Source organism: Rhinolophus hipposideros, assembly GCF_964194185.1.
Source record: "Rhinolophus hipposideros genome assembly, chromosome: 20".
NCBI classification, from domain to species: Eukaryota; Metazoa; Chordata; class Mammalia; order Chiroptera; family Rhinolophidae; genus Rhinolophus; species Rhinolophus hipposideros.
This window is the reverse complement of record NC_138066.1, coordinates 7,144,304-7,151,272: the sequence shown is the minus strand read 5'-3', so window position 1 is coordinate 7,151,272 and position 6,969 is coordinate 7,144,304.

Here is a 6,969-nt window from a genome sequence, read left to right as displayed (position 1 = left end):
CTCTCTCCTCTTGTTAGCTTAGGGACTCAACTCACACCTATGGTCAACCAGTGGGCACTGGTGTCCTTTCCTTGGGAGGAGAGCAATAAAGTGCTAGAGAAGTCCCACAAGTTTTGTTTATACCTTCATGGGCTGCCTTGCCAGGACTGCCAGGTCTCTTCTGAACCCCATGAAGACGAAGGAAGTGACAAGCTCACCCCTCACAACCATGGAGATTGTGTCTTTGATTATTTTCTAGGAATATGATGACACAGGTCCAGCCAAGAGAGTGAAAATTAGGTTGACCTCAAGGTCAGACCAGGCCACCCAGCATTCTCCCCCAAAATTAAACTTAGCTCCAACTCCAAGTAAGCTCATCAGATAAGGCTGCACAATATTCATCAGAAGGCAATCTAGACCCAGTAAAGTAGCACCTTCGATTGGAAATGCACACATTTATTGCCATCCTATGAGGTTTCACATGATGAACCTCGTTCCCACTGAAAAAGGCAAAAATCTTCCTGCTTTCACATTTGCCAGGGTGCTAGTCAACCTGTGCAGGTTGTCTATGGAAAAATCTCACAAAGGACAAGAGGCAGTACAGGAGAGTGGGAGGGGCTTTGGCTCTGGAGTGAGGCCGCAGCTATCTAGAGACCTGATATTTAAACTCTTTTCGTTCTTTCTTTCTTTTATCATCAATTTCAGGTGTACAAAACAACATAATGATTAGACATTTACACCCCTCACAAAGTGATAACCAAGTCTGCTACCCATCTGACATCCTGTATGTAAACTCCTGATGCTTCAGACAACACATCTGTAAAATAGGGATTACACATGTGCTTAAGGCACAGGGTTGCTGTGAGGATGAAATCAGTTAATATAGGTAAAGCTCTTAAAACAGTGCTTATCACAGAGTAAACTCTCAGTAAATGTTAGAAGCAGCTTTGACTTACTCTCAATATACTGGGGGTGTGTGTGTGTGTGTGGAGGAGGAAGGATTAACTATATAAATTTCCTCCTCTCCTAGAGTGACCGACTCCCTTGGTATAGCAAACTCTGAACAAAGAGCCTCTGCTTTTCTCATTTGAGTGGTCTTGGCTTATTCCCACATGAGTCACTGAGATCTGGGATTGTTTTCTTTCAGCAGACAGCAACAATTTACTTGGAAAAATATAGGTTCCAAATGCATTGTGAGCTCCGATGTCTGGATGATTTCCTTTCTCCAAGATAGAGGCCTGTGAAGAGTAAGCCAGGGAGCACTTCTCCACAGAACCTGGTTATTAAATTTCTGCACGCACCAGAATTACCTAAAAGTCTTCTGAAAACACACTAGCTGAGACCCACTCCTAGAGTTTCTGGTTTGGTAGATCTTGCATTTCTAACTCATTCTCAGCCGGTGCTGCCTGCCCAGATCAAACTTGGAGAACCCCTGGTCCATCCCTAGAGCAAAACAGGCCTAATCATTCTACTCCCAGGACTCTTATCAGGCTGGGATCAGCTCCCCACTCGAGAGCTGTTGTAGTTCCTTCTAGTTCAATAATGACTTCAGTTTCTGAGGGGATCCTAAGGGAGGCAGTGGTAGTTTAGTCTTCTCTTGGGTCTCTGAGACCGCTGCAGACTCATGTAAATAGGAATGTCTGAAGGAATAGAGACAGAAAGAGAAGTAGAAGTGGAGAAACAGATGCAGATAGATGCAGAGAGAGAGAGAGAGAGAGGGAGACAGAGAGAGACAGACAGAGAGAGACAGAGAGAGACAGAGACAGAGAGAGAGGAAGAAGAAGGAGAAGGAGAAGGAGAAAAAGAAACAGAGAGGAATCTAGAAAGAAGGAGAATTAAAAGTGGGGGCGGGGGGCGGAAATTCAGGTCTCCCAATGCCTTGGCCCTGTAGAAGGAAGAGTTTCCCAATAGCCCAGCAGTCCCAAGGCTTGGGACCCATCCCCAGATACTGCTTCAGTTATCCTAGGGTGGGTCTGGGTGTTGGTACTTTTAAATATCCCCAGGTGGTTACAATGTGTGGCTGTAGTTGAGAACCACTGGAATCTACAGCAGCACACCCCAGGTACACTCATGTCTAAGCCCTTGGAAAGCTCCTCTTGGTGGACTATGTCTGTTATATCCTGTAAGTCATCCAGCCCATGTGGTTCTGCTTCTGATAGGAAGGAGGTTGTGGTCAAAAGAAGAGGAAGAGAATGGAAAAGAACTGAGATCTTCCTCTTTTTTGAAAGCAAACAAGAAAAATAAGGTAAGTTATCTTTATATACGAGAGAATACAGCAATCAGAAAATGAAAAATCTTTTCTCAACCCCAGGTACCTTGAAGAACAACGTTCATTTATTATCACAATTCTTCCTTACCCTAGCCCCCCTCCTACACCCACCCATGTGACCAGCTCAAAAGTGAGCATAATTTTTCAGATTTTTGATAAGACATGTATTACTTTGCTCATGCAGTCATGACTGAATATATATTTCACAAATTTATAATCCCACTCCCATCAGAAGGCTTAGTTCCCGAGGCCTCTGAGATGTGTGATTTCCTCCAGAGTCAAGAGGACCACATCTAAGAACTAAAGTTAACATTGCGCCCTAAGAATTTGCACAATTGCAAAAAGAAAGAGCTGAGGTATGTTTTCTGCAGCTTTCCGTGTTCTGCCCACCGGTATCCTGGGGTAGAAAACGTACAGTTACACTCCATAGATTATTATAATTAAGTAGTGTGCAGAATTCATTTTTTTAAATAGCTTCATCGACTCTTCATAGAATATTTTTGTAAGACAAGTATATGTGAAAAGCAAGCAAGGATTTTTATTGTTTAGCACATTTAATTAAGTATTTCTTTCATCCTTCTGGGAATTAAACATTGAATGGTGAATAAACACAGGAAAATGTGCCCACGTTAATTTCTGGTTTACTGTCTTAAATCAAAAGCAGGGTGAAAATCAAGAGATAAGTCTGGGATCTGGAGTCATTACACGATAAACAAAGTGACTGAAGGTTTACCCTTCACATCGCCTATAGAACCTGTTCCAGGAAGTCCCCCTTCTATGTTTTCTCTCTCAACTGTCTCCTTGATGGATTCCTTCTCCCATACCAGTAAACATCCCATCTCTCCTTTTTCTTTACCTGCCACTTGCATCAGTGTAACTTTTGTTAAAGAGGGACAGAAAACACAACTCAAGCTGGCTTATTGGGGAGGGGACATCTTCACTCACATAAATGAAAAGTCTGGTGTGAGGGCTGCATCTCAGTGTCATGAGGAACTGCTTTGTCTCTTCCATCTCTTGGCTCCACTTCCATTGTCTTGGCTCCATTCTCATACAGCCCTTCCCCATCAGGGTGCCAAGTTGGCTGCAATAGCCCTGCCCTGTATCCTTCTACCTTCAAGTCCAAGAGAAAAGAGAAAGCCTTCATTTACGCTAACAGTCAAACCAAAGCCTCGGGTCTGACTCTATAGTTCTGATGGGATCACAGGCCCACTGCCACGCTGACTACTGTCGCCAGGGGATGGAATGATCTGGTCAGCTTAGGCCAAGTCACATGCGTCAGCCCTAGATTTGGAAACTAAGCCCTCCCAGAAGTATTTACACTGGGAGTAGGGTAGAAGATGGTTCAGGAGGTGAAAGTAGTTACCCCAAGAAAAAGTAGTGAACAATTACTAGAAGAAGGGTGAACAGAGGCTGGAGTAAAAACACAAACAAAGACACAAAACTGATGGCTACCATTCTGCTGACTTTTGAATAACAGGGACAGTGATGTATGGAAAGTGACTAGACTCAGATAGAATGTAGACAGTGTTGGGTCTGATTCTAGCATTGTCCTTTTCACATTTTATTATTATTAATAACAACAAGTTTGGATTGCAACTAGATCGTTCCTTCTCTCTAAAGACGAGACTATATCTTATCCATCACTGCATCCCCAAGGCATGAAGAATAAACGACTGATGAATTCCTGCTATCAGAAGTCTGAGATCACTACGTCTACAGCCTATATGCTGGATCATGAGGGAGAAAAGAAGGTCGGTAGTACCATTATAACCATTAATGAGAAAGTGCATTATGGCTTTGCTGTTTAAAACGATCTCTAGCTAGGGACTCTTAGTGCAACCTCTCCCAACTTCTCACTAGGATAACTAGGAAAACACACAAAAAGAAGAATACCTTCACTTTCACAGCTATGACTGATGGGTTACTTGATTCCAGAATCTGCAAAGAATGACCTTTTTCTCTACAGCTTATGGAAACCGCCTAAACACATTCTGACTTCAGGAAACTGAGACTGCTTTACACCTTCCCTACCTTGAGTCCTTTCTAGGCAAAAGATCTAATCTGATCTAAACTAGAAGTTAGCAAACTTTTTCTATAAAGAGAGAAATATTCTAGGCTTTGTGAGCCATCCAGTCTCTGTATAGTTACAACTATTCAACTATAGTGTAAAAAAAGCCACCAGAGACTTTCATAATTCTTAATGTAATTCACAATACAAAATATAATTCATAAATGAATACATACATAAATTAACAGGCATGGCTGTGTTCCAATAAAATTTTATTTGCAAAAATACGTGGTGGGTTGAGTTTTGTCTACAGGGTGTAATTTGCTGACCTGTGAGGTCAACCAAAAGTTGTGTGAAGTAACCAAAATAATATTTATCCCCTCCTATCCTCCAGCTTAATTTTACTCCACACTCTCCATCCTCATCATCTTTCTACAATCAGAAATAGAAACTCCCATAAAACAGTGCAGTGGGACTGGATGCAGATTGGATCCTGGGAGGTGTGTACTACAAGGCAGTAGATAATAGTATTTGTATGGGATGAAGGTACATTTTTCATGGTCACGAAATTCAGATTTTCCAGAAAAAACAATTATATATTGAAAGACTATACAAATGGAAAATGGCCAAACTATATAAAAATAGAACTCTGATTCATAATGTGCAACGACCAGTCCAGGAAGCCAAACAATAATCCCAGTAGCAGTCAGATTTAATAACCGACAACTTCTTTGATTTCTGTCCCCACTTCCATCTTCGGACCAGCCAGAGAAAACCAAACATGCATGCCTAACCAATCACATAGGGTGCTCCACTTCCAGTTATACCACCCACAGCTTCCCCAGGACAACAGCCTCCATCAGGGCACACTCGAGCCTTCCCTTTTTTCCGCAATAAAGCTTTTCCACTCTTCTGCCTGTCTGGTGACTCTGTCAATACCGAAGTGACAGTGGCTGACTCCCTTGCCATCGCCAACTCTGAACAAATAGCCTTTGCTTATTCTCTTTTGGTATTGTTTTTCTATATCTAAGTCAAAATTGCCTTATGATATCCTATTCCAAATTGTTATCAATCTGGCAAGAAGGGAGGGAACTACATTTTTTGTTTTTAATTGGGGAATGTTGGGGGAAAATGTGTTTTTCCAGGATGCCAGGATGTTGTTTTTCAATCCAGCTGTGGAGGGTGCAGCTCACCGGCCCATGTGGGACTCGAACTGGAGACCCTGGTGTCACGAACACCCCGCTCCAACCACTGAGCCAACCAGTTGCCCAACAGTGGCTCAGTTCCAAGTTCAAGCCGTTGTTTTCAATCTAGTTGTGAAGGGCACAGTTCACTAGCTCATGTGGGAATCGAACCGGCAACCTTGTTGTTAAGAGCTCTCACGGTAACCAACTGAGCCATGCGGCCTCCCTGTAGCTGCATTTTTAAAAAGATGACCTCATCTCTTTCCTCCTTTGTCTCCCTTCACCCCTTCTTTCCTTCCTCCCCGCCTCTCCCCATGGTCCTACTTCTGCCTACGGTAACATCAGCAGAGGGTCTACATCTGTACTTTGTCAAAAATGAGAGATAAACCATCTTGTAACCATGCACTGTTATCTACCAAAGCTTCAAGGCAATATAGATACTGGTATTGCATCCTTCTCAGCCCGACCCTAAGCTGGCCCTCTAAGCATTTCTGTTCTCCTCCTAACCATCCTACACAGATCTTGGAAACTGCTAGCTCTTATCTCTGAACCATGCGAGGGCAAGGCAGCATTGAAAGGCTGCCTTCTGATTACTTTCCCTAAATCCTGCCCTCACCCACTGCCCTTATAACAGCGGAGACCAGGTTGCATAAGGGCTTCTCCACATGTTTGCAGTTTATGTCTTCCCTGGGAAGCCAGGCTTAAGTGTCCCCTTCTCCTGGACACCTAAGCATTTCTGTAGTAGCTGTCACATTGTACCATTCCCTGTACTCTCCTGAAAGGGTCAAGAATTCTACAGCCATATCCAAGTTGTCCTCTTCTTTGCTTCCTCAGCCTCTCTCCCCATCCTAGAAAGAGTTCTTCTGTCTCCTCTTAATGAAAGCTGCTTATCATATTGTGATGCACTCTTATCTACATACAGTTTAGCATATACATTGTAACCTCTCACTCTTCCAGAATGTGTGGTGTTATATTCAACGCTAAGCTCTTGCAATTAAAATAAATGAACAATACAACATAAACCTTTTCTCCCTCTTAAGTGCTTGACTTTTACAATAATAAAAGAAAAGAAAGGAAATAGCATAGCTTTCAAGGCTACTGCTTCTGCTAGGTGTTTTAAAAGCATTCAGGAATTCAATGGACTATTCCACACTCCCCAGAGGCATTAAATGTCACTAACCCACCAAGGGAAGAGCCACAGGACAACATCAAAACATACAGCAATGAACAAAACCTCAATTAGTATCTCAAAATGTATCCCCTACTTGTAATTGTTAGCACACTCTATCAGTTTGCATTACCAGGAAACCAGACCAGAAAGCGCAAATGGAAAAATAAGTAGTAATCAACGATTCCACAGAACAATCTTTCCCCCTGTGAAGCAACACATCATTATGAGAACCAAATGGGCTCTCATGATTTCAGGCAAAAATTAATTTAATGGGACTTTAGCTATACCCTAAAAGATTTTTTTTTTGAATCATAAAAATAAAAAGAAAGAAAAAATTTCTTCAACAATCATGTAGTTT